Source organism: Mirounga angustirostris, unplaced genomic scaffold (genome assembly GCF_029215605.1).
Source record: "Mirounga angustirostris isolate CCGP_5_RB_7025 unplaced genomic scaffold, mMirAng1.0.hap1 SCAF_1, whole genome shotgun sequence".
Taxonomy (NCBI): Eukaryota; Metazoa; Chordata; class Mammalia; order Carnivora; family Phocidae; genus Mirounga; species Mirounga angustirostris.
The window spans coordinates 110489535-110516390 of NW_026991709.1; positions in this window are offsets into that span (position 1 = coordinate 110489535).

Below are 26856 nucleotides of genomic sequence, written 5' to 3' on the forward strand. Positions count from 1 at the left end.
GTGCCAGGATCTTGACAGTTTAAAGGTCTCCGATCCTTAAAAAATAAATAAACCTTACACGGTTTTACCGTACCCTTTTTATAGATGGAGAAATTGAGTCAGCTCAGTGAGGCCCGGTGACTGTTTAAAGCCACGAAGCTACCTCTGCCTGATCCCAACTTTCGGACCTATTTTCCACGATTTGGGGTTGGAAGGACTGGGTTCCCCAACTGCCCTTACCTGCTTGTGTCATGTTCCCCACACCTTGAGGAATTTCCAGACTCCCGGTTCCATCTTCTATAAAATGGTATAATCCGAATCTAACCCAAAAGCCTATGTACAGCACCCGACATACAGTAGGTGCTCAGATGTGGCCCAAAATCTAAATATCTACTTACCTCAGCTGACCTGAAGCAAAAGGGAAGGAAGAAAAGGTAGATAAGGGGATGGAATGTGGTAGAAGCCAGTTTCTCACTCTTGACCCTGATCTGTTAGCCCTTCTCAAAATAACCTAAGGCCAAGTGAGACCTGTAGTTTTTGGTTTCTTTACTCAATGTAAGCACCTACTTTTAGAGAACAGTTACCCTCCACCAGGAGGCATTTCCTGACCACTTTCTGCACCCTGCCCCAAGGGTTTTTCTTCCTAATACCCTGGGTCTAACTTGAATGCTGAACTTGCCCTTGTGATAAAGGCATCTGTCAAATCTAACTTTCTCTCTTGAGAAAAAGGACAGTTATCTAACTTTATTAGGAAAATCATCAATGATACAAAAAGCAGGAGAAATGGTATAATGAACATCCAAGTGTTCATCTCCCAGCTGTGGCGATTATCAAAGTTTTGCCATTCTTTCATCTTCCCCAGCCCAACACATTGACATGTACTAGAGAGGACACTGTTATTCATTGTTGCAACTTAGGCACACAGCCTGCAACACTACAGGGTGGGCACTCAATGGTTGGGTGAGTAGGTATGTGGGTCCACAGATCACGGGGTGTACTTTGGGGATACCTTGCACTGACAGTCGAGTCTGATAGGAGATGTAACCTCAATTCCTCCTTAGGAGTACCTAGGCAAGAGTCTCTAACTGGCCTCCACAGAGGAAAAAGTTTTGAAGCACTCAAAATTGTATACCATAAAGATTTTATTTGAAAATCAAAATGTATTGGGGCGCCTGGGTGGCTCAGATGGTTAAGCGTCTGCCTTCGGCTCAGGTCATGATCCCAGGGTTCTGGGATCGGGTCCTGCATCGGGCTCCCTGCTAGGCGGGGAGCCTGCTTCTCCCTCTGCCTCTGCCTCTCTCTCTCTCTCTCTCTGACTTTCATGAATAAATAAATAAAACATTAAAAAAAAAAAAAAGAAAATCAAAATGTATTAGTACTGTGTCCCTAGTGTTTAGGAAAAAGAGCCCCTGGTCTCCCTTCCTAACTCCCTTGTCTTGAGACAGTCTGGCATGGATTCTTTGGCCCTCTCAACATGGGAGGGAAAAAAGTTTTTATGCACTGAGACACTAACTCAAAAATCATTCTTTCACTACATGGACTTCCCATGGGCATTTGGCTCCATCATCTTGGCACTTGTGTTCTTCATGGTCCAGCCCCATCTACCAATCTAGCTTTTTCCTCCTTAATCCCTCATCCCAGTTAGCTCTCAATCCTATTTCCACACATGGAATTCCCAGGCCCTTAATTTTCCAATAGCCACCTGGGGACAGTCCTTAGAGTCCAGACTCCTATACGAAGCTCACCCCAAACTCTTGGGGCACAAGATAATCCTTCAGTTCTTTTACTGCACTTAATTCTCATTTTCTTAACAGCTCATCATTTGTTGCCATGCACTGAGATATGTCACACAATAATCTTGTTCTCCCATACCGACCGTATCCTCTTGCTCTCCTATTCGAGCTAGTCTTTAAGCTGACTAAGGCCAGTTAACATTGAAGCCACCATGATCTACACTGTGCTTGAACTTCCCATCTCGGTGCTGGTTAATACAACAGATAGGCACAAATTCTTGTTGAATAATGTGAGTCTCATTTGCTACTGTTCCTATAAGGGGCATCTTAACTTTACCTGGCTAAGGACCCCCGGGGCCTGGGAACAGTTTGCACAGAACCAGAGTTAACTCAGAAAACCAGATGCTCCCCAGACAGGTCCCAGCCTAGACCTCAGCTTAGCCAGAAGTGAGTTCTGGCACCTGAGGAAGGTTAGGAGACCTGGTGAAGGAAAAGGATTGAAATGTGGCCAGAGAAGGAGTAATTACAAACCATTTTAAGCATATAGGACTTTACCCTCTAAGTATGAAGCTCAACCTCTAGGGTTGCTTTTGTGGGTTGACAAGTGTTTAAAAGCTGACCCTTTTTCCTATGTCACATCCAAGGACTCCTCAAAGATCCCTCAGCGTCAGGAATCTCCTTACCTGCTAATGTTCCCTCTGCAAGCCCCAGTTTTCAGAATTCTGCAAAGAGTTCCTCATAGCTGGGACTGCTTTTGTAGTCCTAGGCAAAGTCCCTTTAAGACGGCTCATGGCTGGCTTTCCTTCTCTACATTTGGTCTGCAAGAAATACACAGATGTCTTTGCCTGCACATATTCTAGTGCAGGCATTTTCTCACCAGCTTTCTCTCCTTGCCCACCATGGACACATTCTGCAAGCCACACAGTTCTTCACCTTGAATGTTCTCCCATCTGGGTCACAGACCAGTTCCTCAAGTTCATGCAAACTGCAGTGGACAAATGTCAAGTGCCGAGGCCAGTAGTCCCTCCAAAGCTCTTTTCACAAGGTTTGAGGTGAGGAATAAAATTTATCTGGCAATAGGCAGAGACACAATCCTCTTTTAGAGCAAGTTTCCAAAGAACGAGAGTGGAAAATGGCTAGGAGCAGAGGTAGGCTGTTGACCCACCAGAAGCCATGGTCCTATTATCCCTGTTTTACAGATTAGCAGGTGAGGCCCCAGAGGTGAAGTAACTGGCATAAGGCCATTGAGTTAGCAAGTGGCAATGCCAGGTTCAAACCTAGATCCCTCTGACTCTCCAACCTACGCTCATTATTGTCAGTGTGCTCCACATATTAATTATCATTTACATAACACTTAGAAAAGTGAGCCTCAGAAGACAGGTCTGGGATAAGAGAAGCAAAACTCCTGACAGCTCACTCTGGTGTAGAGCATGCTTCCACCCAAGTGGAAAGAAACAATTCTCAGTATAGTGCCTGTAGGTGAAGTAATTAAAGTTGCTGGGTTTCCCCGTGGGGCTGATGCTTGTCCAGGTGTATATATTACTGTGTTTTGTTAACAGATTGTCTACAGGCAGTCTTGCTTACTTTCGGTTTTTCTTATATCCCCATTACATTTAAATGCATTTGTGGTGTGTCTACTTCTGACTCAAAAAAGAAAAATGTCCCCTTCTCTTAGCCTCTTAAAGAAAAGGAAAAATGAGAATGACTTGAGAAGGTGGGTCAGCATAGAGAAGAGAGAAATGGAGGATTCATTTTGGGACATTCCAACCAAATGGGATTTTTAATATAGTCTTTAGGCCACCTGTAGAGATGTAGAGAATACAGACATTAAGATTCCCTAAAGCAGCACTGACAACAGAATTATATTGCCAGTCAAATATGTACTTTTACATTTTTTAGTAGTCACATTAAAAAAGTAAAAAGAAACAGATGAAGGTAATTTTAATAATACATTTGTTTTAACCCAATGTAGCCAAAATATTGTCATTTCCACATGTGATCATTTTTTAATGTGTTAACGAGACATTTTGCATTCTTCATGATAAGTCTTAGAAATCTTGTGTGCATTTTACACTTAAGGCACATCTCATTTCATTTATTTATTTTTAGTAATCTCTACACCCAATGTGGGGCTCAAACTCACAAGCCTGAGATCAAGAGTTGCATACTCCGACTGAGCCAGCCAGGCGCCTCAAGAACATCTCATTTCAGACCAGCCCAGTTCACGTGTTCAATAGTCACACGTTGCTAGTGACTATTATATTGGTCAGCCCTGCTCTCAAGGGACATTTCAGTACTAGTGAACCTATAACATATACGATCTCTATAAGATCAGTGAGGAGGCAGGTGAGTTTCCAAATTAGAAGACCAAAAAGTAGTAAAAGACATAAAACAGGAGGAAGGTGAAGAAGAAAGAAAGTAAAGACAACGTGGGAAAACAACGGATACCCCAAAAGCACTTAGTTGCTAGAGAAACAGAAGCGTCAGGAGGGGCAAGGGCATAGAAAAAAGAAGTCTGGGGACAGAAAAATCAAAGGATGAGATAAGACAGTTTTGAATTTCAAAGCTGAGCCCATGGCTTCATTCACCCACAAATTGTTGCCGCTGATTTACAAAAAGAAGGCCTACTGGTTGATTTCTGGAGTGGGGGCAGTGATACACGCACACTTAGGTCACTGATGATCAGGGTCACATACTCAGGTTTTCAGCACCAGAATCATATTATCTTATTTTGTTAACTTACTCAGAGCCGTTTAAAGCTCCACAAGACTTCGATAAATACTGAACAAATTCAAGAAAGAGTTCAGTAGAAAAGCAGAATGCTAATTTATTGATACACAGGAATAGGCCTTTCCGGAACTAACATAGGTATATTCTCTTATTCAGATCATCCCTTTGCTAGGAGGTTTTTGTTTGGTTTTGTTTTGTTTTGTTAGTAATCTCACACCCAAAGGGGAGCTCGAACCCACAACCCTGAGATTAAAAGTCACATGCTCCACCAACTGAGTCAGCCAGTCCCTTGTTAGCTTTGAAGTTTGTTGTAAAACTGAAATCGTAAGTAGACATTTATCTGGTGAGCATAAAATTAAAGCAAAGAATTGGATAATCTCCAAGGATTGTTTACTCAGACCGACCCATAGTGGAAGTCACCTTCTTTGTAACAGAAGTAGGACTAAAGCCACACCTCGGCCTATTGGTCCCTTTGGTGGCTATATAGACAAGTTGTTACTGTCCAGTCCATTTACTATGTATTATACCAGAGGTTCCTAGTAGTCTACAAATGTGTCTTTTAGGTTTCTTTGTTTTGTTTTGGGCTTACACAGTCACTTCTGGACTCTAGAAAATCTGGCCACACTGGGTCCACATTCTCCAATGACATCAGTCTGTTAGAGCTGAGATGGACCTACCCCTCTGAGTGTGGCCTATTATCACAGACCATCTGACCAGCTCTGCTCAGAGGACTGGTTCACCTGACTGACTCCAATGCCTCAGGAGAGGGAGATTCCTATTATATGAAGACCTGCTAACCAGGCCTGGCTTCAGATTTTCCTGTTCAGAGAGAGAGCAGGTAGGAGATTGATTCATGTTCAGTTACATGATTATCAGATTACTGCTTTCTTATTGTTAACTAGTTAAGAATCCAATCTCCATCATTTGTTAGTTACAAATTATAACTCATCTGTTAGGATGGGTTACATCTGATGAAAGTTGATCTTACAATCTTGTATTTATTAATTATGAAATATTTCAGTTTTGAGAGGAATATTTCTTTTCCCAGTTCTAGGAACATCCTTTTATACTTCCTTATATACCTGCTACCGTCACACAGCAAGAAAGCATAAAAAATACATTGGATGGCAGTATCTGGATATTACATAAAATATACTGACAGATTTAAACGATAAACTAAATGTAACAGGATCAAATTTTACATAAGAATAAGCTCTTTCCCTCCATCTACTGGATACATCAATGACAGTTCGGTATCTACTGTCGGCTAAATCTAAAGTTTAAATTCTAAGCAATAAAAAAATAAATGCTGCCAACTCTTTGGTCTCAGTAGCACTTGGGGAATAGCAGTACACAAATCAATTATGTGATTCCTTTATATAATAGCCGTTTTTATTAGTATTTTTAAACGATTGCCCAACATTCTCACCACTGCACCTCTTCTCTGAGCTGTTAACAAATGGTACAATTTACCAATTTGATTTTCATTTTCCTTCCTTTCTTCTGCTCCCCCTCTGGCAGAGTTGCTGTCAGTCAGCCAAAATGGTCAGCAAGAGAATGGAAGAAAAGAGAAGCAGAATTCCTGCTAAGTCTTCAAACAGGAAAACCAGGGCTGGACTAATCTTGAACTGACCACAAAGGACTTGATAAAGGCAGTAGCTCAGGCCTCTCCTGCTGCCTCCCCCACTCGGTCTTCAACTCATCTTCCTCTCTGCTCTCAGCCCTACCCAGCCAGTCTATTCCAGAGCAGGCTGCTCACAGCCTCTCCAGCCTCCATTTACTGCTGCTCAAAGCAGACTCCTTTGTCTCAAGATGCCCCAACTTGAACTTAATGTCTTCCTTGCTGTCACTGCACCCCCAGCTGGCCCCTATTTCCTGCTGGCAGGACAGGACCAGGTGGCTGAGGTTCCAGGGGTCAGGAGAGAAGGGAGAATACCTCTCCATAGCTGTGGCGCATGGAGCTGCAGAGTGAATATAAAAATTATGTCTCAGAGAGAATGTTGCAAACGGAGATGGAGAAGTGTGTCAAATAAGCAAGGGAGCCTGGAGGAGTTGGGAGCCGTCTGTCCAGGTCAAATGGGAAGTGCTTCTGATAATTGTGGAAGACCATGGCATTTGGGGACTCTGTGCATATGCATGCCAGAGCAAATAGAGGGCAGACATCTCCCAACTTTTCAGTAGAGAATCATATCTCTGTCCACATTTCAGGCCTATTGATTCTTTCTCGCCCAAATATTTCCGATTCATCCAGTCTTCAGTAATCCCTCAGCTACAGCTGTAGTGCTGACCCTCAACATTTCTTACCTTGGATTATCCTTATCCCCCAGCTCATCTCCCTGCCCCAGTTACTTCTCTTTTTGGAATCCAATGCACAAGGTTTTCAGATTAATTTTTCAAAAATCTTCATAGCACCACACCATCCCTTGCTGAAAACTCTGCTAAATCCCTACTACTTTGGGTTTTGTTTTGTTTTTTTTTTAAGTTGAATATAAATAATCTCCACACCCAACATGGGGCTCCAACTCATGACCCTGAGATCAAGAGTTGCATGCTCCACTGACTGAGCCAGCCAGGCACCCCTGGACTCAGTGTTTTGTTTCTAATGAACAGAAAAAAGTGGTGGGAAGTCATTTCTGAGATTAGGTTACCAAGAGACTGTAACTTCCATCTTCCTCACCCCTCTCCATCCCACCCCAGCCCACTCCCCTACAGCCCCAGTCCCACCCAAATCCTTGCTCTGGGGAAGTAAGCTGCCACGCAGCAAGTAGCCCTATGGAGAGGCCCTGTGGTAAGAAACTGATGTCTCAGGGCAACAGCCAGCCTCACAGGAGACCCATCATCAGCCACATGAGTGGACTTCGAAGTGAGTCCTCCCCCATTTGAGTCTTGAGATGACTGCAGTCTGGCCACACCTTGATTGTGGCCTCCTGACTGAGCCAGAGGATCTTGCCATGCCACACCTGGATTGCCGGCCCACAGAAACTATGAGATAATAAATGTTTATCTATTTTATTTTTCTTATTAAGTAAGTTCTATACCCAATGTGGGGCTTGAACTCACAACCCCAATATCAGGAGTCACATGCTCTACCGACCAAGCCAGACTTGTGCCCCTGTTTATGATTTTAAGTGCAAAGTTTTGGAATACTTTGTTACACAGCAATAGATAATGAATATAGGTGACTTTTATAAAGTCAAATATTTTATATAAGAAAACATGCTAAGTTGGGGCACCTGGCTGACTCAGTTGGTGGAATATGCGACTCTTGGTCTCGGGATTGTAGTTCGAGCCCCATGTTGGGTGTAGAGATTACTTAAAAATAAAATCTTTTCTTTCAAAGATTTATTTATTTATTTGAAAGAAAGAGAGAGCAGAGGGAGAGGGAGAGACAGTCACAAGCTGACTCCACACTGAGCTTGGAGCCTGATGCAGGGTTCGATCCCACAACCCTGAGATCACAACCTGAGCCAAAACCAAGAGTCGGACACTTAACAAACTATCACTCAGGCACCTGTAATAATAAAATCTTTTTTAAAAAAGAAAGAAAACACCCTAAGTTGAAAATTAGATGTTATAGGTCAAAAGCTTGGAAAAGTCTGAAGTGAAGATACAAACTTGAGATTCATGCCCACTTAGGGAGAAAGTGTGAGGTAAAGGAGGAGAAATGGTTGAAAAGTCTTGAAAATCTCCATAATTGATTGAACAAGTAGAGCTGGATGAGTTTGCAAAGGAGATAGAAAAGGAACAGCTGGAGAGGTGGGAAAAAAGCCAGGAGAAAGTTGAATCGTGTAAGTCAGTACAAGAGTATTTCAAAGAAGCAGGGAACGATCAAGTAAGAGAAATACTGAAACACTGGTTTTAGTATGAGTAAGTCATAACTCCAGCAAAAGCTGCTGGTTATGGTTGGACTACAAGCCAGAATTGTACGGCCTGAGGTTGGCAGATACAGAAATGAAGACAGAAAATAGAGTTCTCTACAGAATTTGACTTAGGAAGGTGAAGAGATCAGGTAGTAGTTGGAAGTGGACTATGATTGTTTTGTTTTTTAATGAGAATGGGAAAGATTCAGTTGAGAGAAAAGGTTTGAATATACAAGAAAGAAAGAAGAAATAATGATGGTGTAAGATTCCTGGAAGGCAGGGGGGGATACTCCTTAGATGGAAGGTGGGACAGCACTGGTATTAAAGCAGGAGAAAAGAACCCACAGGATAGGTGCAGAGGTTAAGAGAGTTCCTGTGTGAGAGTTCTTATTTTCTCCCTAACATGGTATAAGGTCATCTGCTCAGAGAAGAAAAAAAAAGAAAGGAGATTGGAGGCTTGAGGAAAGGAGGAAGGTTTCCATAGTCACCGTGGAAAATGGGAAAATGAGAGACAGAGACCCGCAGTAAGTTTTTTTGTGTAGTATGAGGACCTGTTTGAAGTCAATGACCTCAAATTTACAGTGAAACCAATCTGCCCCCACTGGGTAATGCTCAGCTGCTTAGATGCCGGCACAGCAAAACAACTAGCTGGGTTCATCCAGGTTTAGAGCTGAGACAAATGGAGGCAACAGAGGGACAGGGAAGTCTAGGCGAGTAGAGATGAGAGTAGAGAAATGTAGGGCACAGAAGGAAGTATAGAAATACTACTCATGGGGCGCCTGGGTGGCTCTGTCAGTTAAGCATCAGCCTTCAGCTCAGGTCATGATCTCACAGTCCCGGGATTGAGCCCCACGTCGGGCTCCCTGCCCAGTGGGGAGTCTGCTTCTCCCTCTGCTCCTGTGCTCCCCCCTCCCCGCTCTTGCTCTCTCTCAAATAAATTAAAAAAATTTTAAAAATCTATTATAGAAATACTACTCATGAAATCTGTGCTGGATAGAAAGGGCTAGGTTGATAGACTGGGAGATGGAGGACAGGCAATGCCAATGATGCTAAAGAAGATTTGGTATGAGAGCGGTTGAATAGTCACTTGGAAGAAGGGCTGGTTACAGTCAAGCAGCGGAGTGGTTGAGTTAGTAGTCATCTTGGAGGAGTAGCATTACAGGTGGTAACAATACCTGGGGAGTTTGTAAGGAAGGAAATGGCTGAAATGGAGAGGAAATCACTGAAGATGAATAGCAGATGAGCACCTATGTGGCCATGATGGACAGGCTACCCACCTGGGTGTCATCCAGGCTGATCAAGCCTTGGGTGTAGGGGGCAAGCAACTGGTTTGTCCTGTGAGGCAGTGGGATTTTCGCTCATGTCAATGTACATAATGAATGGGAGGATTCCCAGTAGATGAAGCAACAATAGGGGGTAGGGGCAGAATATCTAAATGGAAGGAGTACAAAGAAACAGGGTTTTATTTTTTTTTAAAAAGATTTTATTTATTGATTTGACAGAGAGAGAGTGAGAGAGCACAAGCAGGGGGAGCAGCAAAGGGAGAGGGAGAAGCAGGCTCCCCGCTGAGCAGGGAGCCCGACGTGGGGCTCCATCCCAGGACCCTGGGGATCATGACCTGAGCTGAAGTCAGACGCTCCACCGACTGAGCCACCCAGGTGCCCCAAAGAAACAGGGTTTTAAAGAAGAGAGTGGAAATACACTGTGAGGGAATGAGAAAGACACTGGTACAGACTCTGCTTATTCTCTGACTGATATCTTTATCCCTTTTCTTCCTTACTAACAAAATCCTGATTTTGTTCCTGGGTGCAGTACACCAACTAAATCCTCCCAGATCCATTCCCTCGCATTAAGGTCATGTGGCACACTTCTACTCAACGAGACATAAACTTAATTTTCTTAGGGAATTTGAGAATGTTTCTGCTTTCCTGATGAAAGCATCACCCCTTCTTGCCTGGAATTCAGACATGATGGCTGGGCTGCAGCGGCCATACTGGGACGAAGCAGTTAGAAATATTAGAAAAAGGCAAAGATAATCACAGAGATGTAAGTCCTCCTTTTGACTGGCCACCAAGCCAATACCAGCAGCCATCTACATCTATGTAGATCTACTTCATTAAACCAGTGTTAGCTGACTTTTCTATTATTTGTAATTAATTATATTCCCCATAGAAATACCAATTCACCTTGTTGTTCTGAAATACAAGGGCTATGAGAAAACAGTTACCACAAGAGAGGGCTGCAAAAGAAATCACGCCCTCGGGGAAGAGGCCAGCTTCCGGCAAGATAGGAGGCAGGGGATATGGCAGTGCTTTGAAGACACTTTGCAGGTAGGGCAACTTGCTAGTTGTGGAGAAAGGATTTGAGGGCCAGAGGAGGATGGAAGGGAATGAGAAGGAGAGGAGAGGTGGAAGGCTGGGACAGAAGGATGCACAGAGATTCAGGAGAATGATTGTGGAAGTAGATCAAATGCCCACACGAGCCCACGGAGACAGAGGGTAGGCTTTGGACCTTGACCAGTGCAAACATAAGTGAGACACATGATGAATTTGAGCTCCAAGTCTCCTTGACTGTAGAAACCTATGTCACCTTCCTGGAGGGATTACCAGGTTGTGTGTGGGACCATCAGCTATCCACATCCTGAGTTAGCAAGACAAGAGAAATGTCATCCTTTTAGCCTCTCTAGAGAATCAACATGCAGGTTCAAAGCTGCATAATGAAACCTGGCAATTTCTCTGGATTCCCTCCAAATATCCCCAGGGGCAGAAATAGAAGCAGCCCTAGGGAGAAGGAGGGACTGCAGGCCCCAGCGCCTGCTAGGGCAGGGTGAGGGAGGCATTTTGCCCTCTCCTCTGGTAATTGGCCCACAAGGGTTGTTATCTCCCTCAGGAGGCTTGTGTTCCCCCTCCCTGAGCCCTCCTAGTCCCAAAGCAGAATGACAGCGTGTGCCTGGTAGATCATCCATGTTGCCATAGCAACAGGCTTGCCCCTGGAGCCGTGGGTTCATGGCTAAATGATCAAGTCTCTCTTAAAGGTTGCTGATGTGGGTTTGACCGGGATGCAGGCCATGTGGACATGAAGGCTTGGAGCCAAGAATATTCAGAATAGGAATTTTACCCCAAATGGTCAAAAGCCTAAAGAATCCATGAATGAATACAAGCTAAATCCAACAGAGAGCCAGGAGTTAAAACAGAAGGAGAACTCAGTCATCACGTCTAAGGGACATGCCTGTGATCCACTTGTGGGGAGAAGGGGTTGGTGATGGGAGTAAAGGAAGAAGTCAGAGCAAAAGGGGCGGGAGTGTCTGTGATTCCTTTTCATTGGCAGCTGGCTACAGGATGCGGTGGCTAAGCTGCATTCATAGTCAGGGACTCTGTGCGGACCCTGGCTGCCCCCAACCCTACTCAGCCGTGGATAGCTTGCCTTTCAGCCTCTGCGGATTATACCCCCATTCTTGTTCTGTGGCACAGAGTCTGTCACATCGTAGGATCTTTTTTTTTTTTTTAAAGATTTTATTTATTTATTTGAGAGAGAGAGAGCACAAGCAGGGGGACCAGCAGAAGGAAAGGAAGAAGCAGGCTCCCTGCCAAGCAGGGAGCCCGATGCGGGGCTCAATCCCAGGACCCTGGGATCATGACCTGAGCTGAAGGCAGACACTTAACTGACTGAGCCACCCAGGTGCCCCCACATAGTAGGATCTTGGTAAATATTCAGTGAATGAACCTTCATCGACAACCTTTGCAGCCCTTGCCTACACTCCAGGTTATTGGACTCTTCTATGGGTGCCTGCCATTGGCATGGTCCTGCTTCTTCCAGGATGGAGTCTCTTAAAAGCAACATCTTCCACCCACTTGTCCCTGAGAATAACTGTGATCAGAGATTCCTGCTGTTATCCACCTGGGTAGATCTTTAGACACTAGTACCAGCCTGAACTAGGACAAGGTTTCAAATGTCCCTTTAGCCACGGTGCTGGCAGCTTTTGTATCCTCTCCTTGGTATTGGCAGCCTCAGTCCCCTGGCCCAGTCCTGCTCCATCTGAGCCCACTTCCTTCTCTTTGTCAGCCAAGAGGACTTGTCACCCTTCACAGTCAAGGTCTGAGGAGTCTAGGAGAGTTGTAGCAATATTGCAGATGGCTTTGAAACTCTCGGGCTGCAAGGGTCTCCGAGTACAACTCAGGATTATAATAATATCATTCTATTCTGATTCACAATTGAAGAATGTAAAGTCTCTCTCTTAATACGCTATCCAGAATTATGCATGTGCACACACACATACACCCCTTTAATTATATATTTATTAAATTAGGGTGGTTTTTTTCATCTCTCCCATTGGAATGTAAGCTTCGTGATGTCAGGGACTATCCATTTTGTTTGCTACCTAAACAGTAGGTGTCCACTAACTATTCAGTGGATGAATAAATTACTTCTGACTGATCTCAGAGCAGGCCCACTGTGCAGCTAGGAACCCAACCAGTTCATCTGCTGCTTTATGGAATGCCCATTTTCCCCTTACCTGGTCTATCTTCCCACGGGCATATGTACAGCCATTGCCTCTGAGGTTCACCACCACTACCGAGGCTCCTTTGTTATCAAAGCCCCCAGTGCCGTCTCCCGCCCATATCTGCCAAAACCACACCGCACCAGGGCTGCTCAGCTGGGTCCAAGCCCGCACTACTCCTGACCTTGATAACATGCCAGTATGAAGACGCTTGCCTGGGTTCCCCACTGAAGAGGAGGTGATCTCTTTCCCCACCTTTTATGTTACCCACATCCCCAAACAAGGCTGCCTTGAACTTTCAGATATTTTTTGTAAAAATAATTCTTTTTTTTTTTAAAGATTTTATTTATTTCAGATAGAGCGAGCATGGGTGGGGGGAAGGGCAGAGGGAGAGAGAGAGAAGCAGGCTTCCCGCCGAGCAGGGAGCCCGACGCGGGGCTCCATCCCAGGACCCGGGGATCATGACCTGAGCCGAAGGCAAATGCTTAGTCGACTGAGCCACCCAGGCACCCCTAAAAATAATTCTTTTTAGTCCTTGCGGTAAGTTTCCTTGCCTAGGAATCTGGCACAAGCCCACCTCGGTGACAGGTATGGTACTGGGCCCACACAACTGGTATCAGACCAAGCTGCATTCATTATCTTTTCTCCCTTTTCTCAACTGAACTCCCTCAATTTCTCTTCTTACAGTCCCTAGGAAGGTTTATGCCACCACTAGTTCCCTTAGCATGACCTGACATGTGTGAATTCTCCGGTGGGCCCAGGCAGAGAAGCAGCTGGAATGGCCACAACACAAGGAATTTGGATTTTATCCTGTGAATTATGAGGAGCAAGTGAGCCTTCAAATTCAGAGATTATCTTGAAGAAGCAGTTAGGGATAGGTATTTATTGTCCATGTGTGGAACGAGGCAAGGAGGAAGACGCTGGGATACCTTTAGTCATTGTAATTTACTCCCCAAAGGTCCTGACTGAAAAGAATTCCACCCTCCTCTTGCATCTCTGTGGGAGTCAGTGGTTCTCTCCCAATATTTCTGGCTTTCTGGGCACACAGTAGGATATCCATTCATGGCCCTCTGTGGAAAGGTGGTATCATATGACCAGCTGCAGCCAAGGCATTGTGGTGAGAAGTGGTAAGTGTCACTTACATAGCATGTGAGACCCTTCAGGGCTCTCTTCCCTGCTGGTGTGCTGAGTGAATGTGGGAGGGAATCACATGACTGAGAGGACACAGCGGTGCAGATAGTGGATGCGATCCCATGGGTGTCATTGCTGTAACTATCCCCCACACCTGGCAACCTCGAGATGGTGGCCGCACTGTGAGCCTGGACCCTGAGAGGCCTCGAGGAGCACAGCGCTCACCACTCCCCTGTTGAGGCCCCAAATGTAGCTTTAAGTCACTGAGGTTTGGGGTAGGTGCCAGAGCCTGGCCTAGCCCGATGGATATACCTCCCCTCCTTTCTACTCTGTTTTTCTTAACAATAACTTCCAGGAGGCTCTGAAACCTTCCTCCCTGGCCAGGAGCCTGGTGGGGCTCCAGAGCCAGGAAAAATTCTGAAACAAATCTGAGGGGGAACATTCCAAATCAGGTGTAGTCTTGTGGTTACATCCTCACCAGTGTAACCCCTGGAGGCTGTACTCATGCAACTATCCATTTCAACAGTCCTGGTTTCCTGTAAAGCACAAAAATACCTCTAGAAACATCTTGGTGGGGGCGCCTGGGTGGCTCAGTTGGTTAAAGCAACTGCCTTCGGCTCAGGTCATGATCCTGGAGTCCCGGGATCGAGTCCCGCATTGGGCTCCCTGCTCGGCGAGGAGCCTGCTTCTCCCTCTGACCCTCCCCCCTCTCATGTACTCTCTCTCATTCTCGCTCTCTCAAATAAATAAATAAATCTTTAAAAAAAAAAAAAGAAACATCTTGGTGTTGTAGGGAAGGGGACACCAGCCTTCTCTCTCCTCACCAGCTTATTAAATCCTCTTGCAGGGAAGGTATCAACAATCTGACCAGTGGGTCCGTGCACTTGTGCCCTGTCCTACTCTCTCTTATTCTCTGTCTTAGCCTTTTTCTTCTTAGGCTCCCAGCACCTGGATTTAGAGGTACATGGTGAGGAGATGGAAAGCCCCATTTAGAGGTGGGTGAGGGATGGGATGGATGGGGGATGAGCATTAAAGAGGGCACTTGTTGTGATGAGCACTGGATGTTGTATGTAAGTGATGAATCGCTGAATTCTACTCCAGAAACCAATATTGCACTGTATGTTAACTAACTAAAATTTAAATTAAAAAAAATAAATTTAGGCCACTGGCTTTTTACCTGAACTCATTTTGATGTTGTCAGCAAGTATGGCAATTTCTGTTAAACTGGTACTTAGTTAAAACTGGAGCTGTGCTGCCCAGATTTCCCTTCACTGCGTACTTTTGAGTCTACACGGACCTAAAGAGACATTTTGTGCATGATTCGGATGGCAGAGGTGAAGCGGTCAGAATATCCTCTTCATTCTTTGCACTTTCGGCAGGTCAGTGAGCTGCGGGTTTTGTTGGGGAGGTTTTTGGGCTCACCTTGCTGGTGTAGTGAGGCAGCCAGGCCCACAGCAACTCCAGCTGCCCCCAGATCCTCCTTCAGTTTCTCTGACTCCTGAGCCAGGTGCTTGTTTAGCTCTGTGATCGTCCCCATCATCAAAGCTTGCAGGCAGTGGGTTCTGGGTCCAGCTCATCCTTGTGGTTTTCAGCTCACAGTCACAGCATGGAGGAGAGGGATAATTAGCAAGCAAGCCAGGCATTCCTGGGTTCTCTTACTATAACCTTATCCAAATTTATTTGGTACCCGTTATACCTCAATAAAAATAGAAATATGGAAGTCCTTAACATGGCTGAAATATCTGGTGGTAACTCAGTACCCACAGGATATATAAGGTCCAAAGCACCATGTTAACACTTAAGGAAATAAGGATAGTAAAGAGCACAGAGGCTAATCGAAGAGCTGAGAAGACTGTCTCCTTGCACATGTGATTCATCCCCCATTTATTAAATACTTAATATGTGTTAGGAAGTCTGCTATTAAATGAGATAATAAAATTAGCTGACATTGAGGATTTATTGTATATTATGCAGTTTTCTAAAGGCAAAGCACTTAGAACGATGCTTGGTTCAAGCACTCAAAACGTTATTATTGTGCTTTATATGTAATACCATGTTTAACCCTCCCAGTGACCTTGTGAGGTGGTGATTGTAGTGGATGCTGTGGGTACGCCCATCCCTTTTACCAGGTGGGCACACCTACCTCCCAGCTGCTGTGCATTTGGGTTGCTAAAGGTTTATAGCTCTCCCTTTTCTCCAGAGAAAAGCCTTCTGTCCACCAGGGGCCACCCTGGGAGATTACACCGCATATGAACCATAGGTGACTTTCAGTAGACAATGACTAGGGAACATGTATTAGGACTTAGTTGGACAGTTAGGTAGTCACAGTCAGGGTCCCCAACAAGAAATATGGAGTCAGGATAGCTAAAATAAAACAGCACTGACATCCTGTTTTGAGCCTAGGCAGGACCGCACTAGCATTATGCTCTGCAGCTTTTGCAGAAATGACTTCTGCAGAACATCCTAAAATAAGGCAATTAACCACAAAGCATTTGTCAATATCATGGGTAAGGGGCAGTTAAGACATAAGCCCCCAGATGTCAGCAAAAAAGACCATCAGCACATTGACATTAGCCTAATAGGTAGACAGATACATGACCAAAGCTCTGATTGGCACCACTCAGCACACCCTGATTGCTTAAGCTAGTTCCGCAAAAGAGCTCATAAGAACCCCTAAACTTAGAAACTCCAGGGGGCAACCCTTTCAGGTCCCCCTCCCTCTCCAGGAGCCTTATGCTATTGCTCAATAAACTTTGCTTTGCTGCCCACTACCCTTCATGTCGTCTGCCTTTTCATTCTTCGAAGCAGTGTGACCAAGAACCACGGGCACTAAAGGCAGAGAATTCCTGCAACACATGGGGCATAAAAAGTTAGCTCCTTGTCTTAAGGTGGGACTAACTTTGTGGTCCAATTCACGAGCTTCCTTTGAATCAGATTGTAGCTAGACTCCGGCTGAGACCACATCCTGACTTAGTACTGCCCCATCCCACTTCCCTCCCTTCTCGTCTCCTGAGAGTCCTCCCTCAATAAATCACATGCCCCCCCAAACCCGTTCTCCAGTTATGCTGCAAGGGAACCTGACCAGAAGGGTACTGACAATATCTCCATTTACAATGAAGAAACAGAGGCAAGGGAGGCCAAGGAACTTTCTCCAGAACATTCCAGATCTCACAGTAAGCTGTGTTAAGTAGCATTTGAATCCGAGTAGTCTTTGCCTATGTAATTTGTCACTGCCCTTCATTTATAAAGAACTTGTTATGTGCCAATAAATGTTGCGTCTCAACAAACATTAGTTCTTGCCCTTTGCTCAGATGCTCAGAAATGAGAGTCAATCATACAGGATCCTTGTACTTCCAGAAGCTTATAAGCTCTTGGAAGAGACAGTCACCATTAGAAAGCAGTGGTTATAGGCATAAACACACACCCACCCACATGCACGCCCATACACACAGATCTACACACACATACGCACATACATACACATGTACCTGGGCCACACCTGCACACACATACACACATATACACACATACCCGTGCCACGCCCTTCACTGAAATTCCCTACAGCTGCTAAAAAAAGTCATAGACTCTATGTTCTAAAAACATATAGTTTAAATGGAAAAAGGAATTTAAAAACCCTAACATGCTAAATATTTTAACCGTATACATGTATTTCTTTTTTTAATATCAGCAGGATTATTTCTGCTTGTTTCCTTCTTTACGTTTCTATATAATAGGAGGTTAAAAACACACAAATACACAAAACCAGATGCCTATTCACAGGTCCAAAAGGATATTTAGGTATCTCAGAAAATAATAATAATTGTGCATGGGTGAGGCTAACCTGTAGTCTGATGAACAGAAAACAATATAAAACTGAGGGTCATTTGAGGAAGTAATAATATGTACATTAAATCTTCAGATATGCCTTTGTTCCCACATTATGAAGTTATGTTTTCTAATGACTGAATTCCCACAGAGGCTGCGTTCTCAGGCTCTCCCTTCCAACCTGCAGCGCCGCTCTGTCTGCTTCCCGACTCTGTGGCGGCCGGTGGGGCCCCTGAGGCCTGCACCGAGGTGAAATGCTCCCTGGACCTGGAGTCCTGGGTGTCCTGGGAGTCCTGGGTGCTTTATAACGTACTGGCAGTGACCTCAGGCAAGTCACGAACCTCTTTGAACTCCAGTTCTCAGCTGTGCAACTGGAGAAAATGAGAACCACTCCAGAGGATTTTTGCGAAGATGAAAGGGGGCAACCCTGGGATGGCACCTCAGCCCAGCGCCTGAGTAGATGACAACAAAGGGATGGGAGAGTAAGCAGAGCTAAGAAACAGCAAGGGGTATGGAGCGACTGCGAGAGCCCCTGACTCTTCCCGGGGCTCGGCAACCACACAGTGTGGCCGGCAGCCGAGGAAAAGGAACCGCAGACGCTCCTTCCCCTGGATGGACCCATGAACCTTTTGCCACAGCTGTTGTATTGATTATTGTTATGAACGGGCTGCTGACAGTAGTAGTAACAGCACTGTTGGTAGAAAGCTTTGAAGCAAATTGCCGACCCCGTGACCCCTTTACCCCTTCAATTCATTAGTATCCGTCTCCTAATGGCAAAGACGTTCTTTCCACAGTAAAATGACCCAATTCAGGGAAGTTAACAGTGATAGGACATTATTTCCTAATACACACTCTATATTCAAATTTGCCAATTGTCCCCAATTACGTCCTTTACAGCATTTCTTTTTTCCAATCCAGGATCACATAGAGTTGTCATTAGGTTTTTATGTCCTCTATGAGAAATCTTTAGTTTATTCCAATATCACAAAGATTTTCTTCTAAAGGTTTTCTTTTGATAGTTGTAGCTCTTATTTTTTAGTCCGTAAGTGGATTACTTGTTTAATGGTAATATAATTTATTAACATCATTGTTTACTTGATGCTCATATTGTCCCAATTTGACCTATATAAGCCCCTCCAAGCCAGTTCCCATGTCCTTTTGATAGGTTGCCACAATTTTCTGAGCATATCCTTATTTTCTGGCATAAGATGACTCTGGCTCACCTTTGTATTTTAACTGTTCTAGCCCTAGAATCAGCCATTTTTCCAAGGGACCCTGGTTCCTTTTAGTATAGTGATATTCAAAAACCATGATCTGGACACTAGGTTGCTCACTGCTTTTGAGCATGATTGCTTCTGCCTGTGTGTCTATATCTGTCTATCTACCTACCTACCTACCTACCTATCTATTTGGATTACTTCAGATAGTCCAAAGCAACAGATACTTTGGTGTTCTTTTTAGTCTTCTCCCAGTTCATATTTATATCTGTCTTCTCCCACAGCAAGAACCCTGGCTTCTAACACATCAGTGTATGTACTTATTTGCTTAATTTGACAATACCTCAAAATAGTTTCAGAATTGCTGTAACCGTGATCTATAAAAAAAAAGTCCTATTAAGCAGAATTTAAGACTTCTTTTTCACCATTTTTTCTTTTTTTTTTTGTACTAAGAGTATTAAAGTATTGGTTCAAATGTTATTTGAATTAATTCTTTTCTTTTTCCTCCATGTGGTCATCCTATTACTTTCAAATATTGTTCATTGGTTTCTGTTTGCATTCAATTTTTTTTCTCATACTTGTTTTAATTTAATTTTGGATATGTAAAATATTAAGTTTTTAAAAATCAAAACTATACAAAAAGCAAATGCAAGGAAGTGGTGATTCCTCTCTGGTTCCTCTCATTCTATTCCAGCCCACCATCTGTAGGTAACTGATGTTATTAATTTCTGCCTTATCCTTCCCATGTTTCTTTTTTAAGAAATAAGCTTTCTTACTCATATGGCATACTTTATATACTTTTATGAGCTTTTTTTCCCCTCACTTAATAACATACCCTGAAAGTCACTCCATACCCATTCACAGAGATCTCCTACTTTGTTTTCATAGCTTCGGAGCCCTCCACTGCATGTATAGCATAATCAAACCAGTCTCGATGTTAGGGCATTTGGGTTATTCTTTCTTTTTGTTTTGTTTTGTTTTGTTTTTTTGCAATTGCAAGTAATACTGCAATAAATACCTTGTGCATAGGTATTTTTGTAATGTCAGTCCGGAGACAGAAACCCATCATGACTTTAATAGGAGAAGTTTAACATTAAAATTATTAAGCTACGATAGAAGAGTAACAAAGACGTAAAGAGAACTCTTGAGTTGGCCACTGTTATTTAATATAGCACTGGAAGTCCTAGCCTCAGCAAACAAAAAGAAATAAAAGGCATCCAAATCAGCAAGGAAGAAGTCAAACTTTCACTATTTGCAGATGAAATGTCTATGTAGAAAACCCGAAAAGCCTACACCAAAAAACTGCTAGAACTGATACACAAATTCAGTAAAGTCTCAGGACTTTACGCATAGAAATCAATGCATAGAAATCTGTTGCATTTCTATACACCAATAATGAAGCAGCAGAAAGAGAAATCAAGGAGTCAATCCCATTTAAAATTGCACCAAGACCCATAAGAGACCTAGGAATAAACCTAACCAAAGAGGTAAAAGATCTGTACTCTGAAAACTATAAAATGCTTATGAAAAAAATTGAAGATGACACTAAGAAATGGAAAAACATTCCATGCTCATGGATTGGAAGAAAAAATATTGTTAAAATATCTGTATTACCCAAAGCAATCTATACATTTAATGTAATCCCTATCAAAATAACAACAGCATTTTGCACAGAGCTAGAACAAACAATCCTAAATTTGTAGGGAACCACAAATGACTCCAAATAGCCAAAGCAACCCTGAAAAAGAGAAGCAAAGCTGGAGGCATCACAATTCTGGACTTGAAGTTATATTACAAAGCTGTAGCAATCAAGACAATGTTGTACTGGCACAAAAACAGACACATAGATCGATGGAACAGAATAGAGAACCCAGAAATGGACCCTCAACTCTATGGTCAACTAATCTTCGACAAAGCAGGAAAGAATATCCAGTGGGAAAAAGACAGTCCCTTCAACAAATGGTGTTGGGAAAATTGGACAGCCACATGCAGAAGAATGAACCTGGACCATTTTCTTACACCATCCACAAAGATAAACTCAAAATGGATGGAAGGCCTAAATGTGAGACAGGAATCCATCAAAATCGTAGAGGAGGACACAGGCAGTAACCTCTCTGACCTTGGCTGCAGCAACTTCTTACTAGATGTGTCTCTGGAGGCAAGGGAAACAACAGCAGAAATGAACTATTGGGACTTCATCAAGATAAAAACTTCTGCATAGTGAAGGAAACAATCCACAAAACTAAAAGGCAACCCTCGGAATGGGAGAAGATATTTGCAAATGACGCATCTGGTAAAGAGTTAGTCTCTAAAATCTGTAAAGAACTTATTAAACTCAACACCCAAAAAACAAATAATCTAGTTAAAAAATGGGCAGAAGACATGAATAGACATTTTTCCAAAGAAGACATCCAGATGGCTAACAGACACATAAAAAGATGCTCAATATCACTCATCATCAGGGAAACACAAATCAAAACTGCAATGAGATATCACCTCACACCTGTCAGAATGGCTAAAATTAACAACACAGAAAACAACAGATGTTGGAGAGGATGCGGAGAAAGGGGAACCCTCCTACACTGTTGGTGGGAATGCAAACTGGTGCAGCTACTCTGGAAAATATTATGGAGGTTCCTTAAAAAGTTAAAAATGAACTACCCTATGACCCAGCAATTGTACTTCTAGGTATTTACCCAGAGGGTAAAAAATACAGATTCAAAGGGATACATGCACCCCGATGTTTATAGCAGCATTATCTACAATAGCCAAATTATGGAAAGAGCCCAAATGTCCATCAATTGATGAATGGATAAAGAATAAGTGGTATATACATACAATGGAATATTACTTAGCCATAAAAAGAATGAAATCTTGCCATTTGCAACTACATGGGTGGAGCTAGAGAGTATTATGCTAAGTGAAATAAGTAAGAGAAAGACGAATACTACATAATTTCACCCATCTGTGGAATTTAAGAAACAAAACAGATAAACGGGGGACAAAAGAGATAGAGGCAAACCATAAGAGACTTTTTTTTTTTAAAGATTTTATTTATTTATTTGACAGAGGGAGACACAGCGAGAGAGGGAACACAAGCAGGGGGAGTGGGAGAGGGAGAAGCAGGCTTTCCGCTGAGCAGGGAGCCCAATGCAGGGCTCCATCCCAGGACCCTGGGATCATGGCCTGAGCCAAAGGCAGCCGCCCAATGACTGAGCCACCCAGACGTCCCCATAATAGACTCTTGACTACAGAAAGAAACTGAGGGTTGCAGCAGGGGAGGTGGGGGATGGGCTAAATGGGTGATGGGTATTAAGGAGGGCACTTGTAATGAGCCCTGGGTGTTGTACGTAAGTGATGAATTACTAAATTCTACACCTGAAACTAATTTTACACTGTATGTTAACTAACTGGAATTTAAATAAAAACTTGAAACCCCCAAAAAAGGTAGGGTTGGCAAATTTTTCCTATAAAGGGACGGACAGTAAATATTTTAGGCTTTGTAGACTCTCCTGGCTCTGTCACAACCATTCACCACTGTATAGACGCTACATAAACAAATGGACATGGCTGTGTTCCAATAAAATTTTATTTACAAAACAGATGATGAGCTGTATTTGGTCAACAGACCATAGTTTACCAACTCATGTTCTAAAGAATGCCCTAGAGCTAAGGGAGAGGACCCAAGGAAGGACAAAATTGGCAGGGGAACCCTTCCAATGAGGTTAAAACCTAGTTGGAGGAAGTATGTATGGTTGCAGCCTATTGAATGGCAGAGAGTTTGCTGAGTTCCCTGGGCCAAAGTTTCCCACAGTGGCCAGGAAAGTAGGAAACAACCCTCTGGCACACAAGCACAAAGGGATAGTCAGGGCCCTACTTGGAGCACTTGGTGTCCCCACCAGAAAGTCAGCAACAAGTAGGTCACAAGGCCTTGGCTGGGGCCAGGAGGCCAACCAAGGAACCCGATATTCTGGCATCACCTGATTCCATCCCCTTCACCCCCACTGTATGGCACTGATGGACTATACAGCAGGAGCAGATAAAAACAAAATGCAGCACCCCAGAACCACAGACAGCACCCCCTTCCTCCTGCAATGTCTTTCTAACGCCCTCTACTGACAAAGTTTAACATCATGCTTTCTGTTAAGAAGAAATGCTTGAGTCCAGTCCATTATCACAGAGCAGGTACTAAAGGGTATCACTGAAGCTGGGAGGCTCCTAACGTAAATTCTTAAAAGTTGGATTTGTGAGTCAAAAGGCAAAGGCAAATAAATATTCTGCTAGATTTTGATGAATTTATTTCCATAGGGGTTTATCATTCTGCATTTCCACCAACAATATATTGTACCTTGTCATCTTACAACCTCATCAAAAAAGTGTGTTGCCAAGCTTTTTACTTTTTTTTTTTTAAAGATTTTATTTATTTATTTGACAGAGAGAGACACAGCGAGAGAGGGAACACAGCAGTGGGAGGGGGAGAGGGAGAAGCAGGCTTCCCGCAGAGGAGGGAGCCCGATGCGGGGCTCGATCCCAGGACCCCGGGACCATGACCTGAGCCGAAGGCAGACGCCCAACGACTGAGCCACCCAGGCGCCCCAAGCTTTTTACTTTTTGACAATAGGATAATTTTGAAATTTTATCTCATTGTCATTTTATAATTTACATTTACTTTACTGTTGGTAAGGTTGAACATCTTTTCATATATGTTGAGTCATTTTTATCCTTTTTTTTTTTGGTAAATTGTTCTTCTTTGGTCTATTTTCCTGTAGGAGAATAAAATAAGTTCTTAACTAGCTTAAGAGCAGGAAAAAAAATCAGGGCAACTACAACTGCAAATTACTTGTGAAGGAACAGTTTTATAGGGCTTTTTTTGTTGTTGTTTTCCCTTAACTTAGAGACTGACGTTCAAATCTAAGTTTGGTTTATTTCAGTATTTACTGAGTCCTCCCTGTGATAAGAGTAAGACATGGTCCTTGCTATTAAGGGGCTTACATCTTAGTGGGAAAACAGATGTGTGAAATTACTTGGGAGACAGTAGAACTGTGATTAAAATATGAATTAGGAGATACGTGGGCTTGGGGTCAAATTCTGACATTGCCCTTTCAACACTTAGCTGTGTGATACTGGGCAGGTGACCTATCTTTCTGCCTCAATATCTTAAGATGGAAAATAATAATAAGCACCCCACAGAGTTCTTATAATAACTTACATTAGTTATTAAATGGAAACAACTAATATACTGCCCGGCACATACAAAAAAATGGTAGCTAATAATAACAAATAAAAATGATTATAATAATAGTAACAAAAGTGATAGAGGAATTTACAGAGCGCTATGGTAGCATATATATACTCATTAAATTTTAATTGAATTTAAAAGTGTATTATGACTAAGTCATCAAAAATATTTAAGCCATATGCAGTATATTTCATTTGATAAGAGAATTTATTACATTTTCTTCATATAATTTTCTTAAGTATTGGTGAAATAAAATAAATGTTTAAGAAAAAGTAAAATCACAAATATAAAAACCACAATCTGGTATTCTGAATTGTTAATTATATAAATAAAGTATTAGCATAAAATGCAAGACGGTAGAATTCACACGTTGTCACCCATTGATGGTTTTAAAGACTTAGTTCAAGCAAATAATTATTTCAATTGACTGATTCATTTACTAATTTTCTCTCAGTCTCTGTTTATCACATACATACTATGAAATAAAACATGAATTCCAAGCTCTTGTCTAGTTAAAATAGAAAATATTTAATTATATTTAATAAAGATGCTTAATTCATTATGTAATCTACCTCCTCTAGTTCATAAAAGTTAGCAAAAATGTCCTAGAAACCATGATCTGAAACACAGTTATAAGGAAACACATTTGTTGGGGCGCCTGGGTGGCACAGTTGGTTAGGCAACCAACTCTTGGTTTCAGCTCAGGTTGTGATCTCAGGGCTAGGGATTGAGCCTCAAGTCTAGCTCCAAGCTCAGTGTGGGGTTTGCTTGAGATTCTCTCTTCTTCTCTTTCTGCCCCTCCCCCTGCTCACATGCTCTCTCCCTCTAAAATAATAAATCTTAAAAAAAAAAAAAAAAAAGAAAACACCTCTGTTTTATCTGATTACAAATGTCCAGCTATAACATGAGGGACATTCATAAAATACAGAAAAGCAAAAAAGAAGAAAATAATATAATCCTACTACTTAGAGGTAAATTTCTTTTGGGTTGTACTATATTCAAAAAAATTCACCAGATATTTATTGACCTCCTACTATGTGCCCAGTCTAGTTTTTTTTTTTTTTTTTAGGTTTTATTTATTTATTTGAGAGTGCACTCGAGCTGGGGGGGGGAAGGTGGAGGAGCAGAGGGAGAGGAACAAGCAGACTCCCCACTGAGCATGGAGCCCAATCTCACAACCCTGAGAACATGACCTGAGCCAAAATCAAGAGTCTGGTGCTCAACTGACTGAGCCACTTAGGCACCCCTGCCCAGTCTAGTTTTAAACACCCAGACTCTCCACTCAGGGAGGCAGGAAGCAACTCTGCATTGCTTATCTCCACCCTTCTGAGAGAATGATGTCCCCTGCTCCCTGGGTTCAAGACATGGCTTGCAAAATCTACTCCAGAACGTTGAGCTATGTTACACATGAAATAAACATGTGTGTGATGTTCTGGGGACCTAGATGAGACTGTGCATAGCACTATTTAGGACACAGATTATAAATTCTAAGAATGCTCGTGCAAATATCACTTTTTTTCAATGGTTTTCATCTTTGCTTGAGCAAGGAAGGCTAAAAGCTATGGACATTTTGATAGAACTTAAAGCTCTGCCTTGCTTTAAAGAAACCTGAAGTACAAAACCACACTCAAAACATGAATTCTCAGGTGATTATCCTTATTTAAAAGTGATCTTCTTGACACAAAGAAATGGAAAAATGTTCCGTGCTCATGGATTGGAAGGACAAATATTGTGAAAATGTCTATGCTACCTAGAGCAATCTACACATTTAATGCAATCCCTATCAAGATACCATCAACTTTTTTCAAAGAAATGGAACCAAATAATCCTAAAATTTGTATGGAACCAGAAAAGACTCCTAATAGTCAGAAGAATGTTGAAAAAGAAAAGCAAAGCTGGTGGCATCACAATTCCGGACTTCCAGCTCTATTACAAAGCTGTCATCATCAAGACAGTATGGTACTGGCACAAAAACAGACACATAGATCAATGGAACAGAATAGAGAGCCCAGAAATGGACCCTCAACTCTATGGTCAGCTAATCATCGACAAAGCGGGAAATGGAAATGGAAAAAAGACAGTCTCTTCAACACATGGTGTTGGGAAAATTGGACAGCCACATGCAGAAGAATGAAACTGGACCATTTCCTTACATCACATACAAAAATAGACTCGAAATGGATGAAAGACCTAAATGTGAGACAGGAATCCTTAAAAATCCTTGAGGAGAGCACAGGCAACAACCTCTTCGACCTCAGCCACAGCAGCTTCTTCCTAGAAGTTCCTAGAAACATCGCCAAAGGCAAGGGAAGCAAGGGCAAAAATGAATTATTGGGACTTCATCAAGATCAAAAGCTTTTGCACAGCAAATAAAACAGTCGACAAAACCAAAAGACAACTGACAGAATGGGAGAAGATATTGGTAAATGACATATCAGATAAAGGGCTAGTATCCAAAATCTATAAAGAACTTAAAAACTCAACACCCAAAGAACAAATAATCCAATCAAGAAATGGGCAGAAGACATGAACAGACATTTCTGCAAAGAAGACATCCAAATGGTCAACAGACACGTGACAAAGTGCTCAACATCACTTGGCATCAGGAAAATACAAATCAAAACCTCAATGAGATACCACCTCA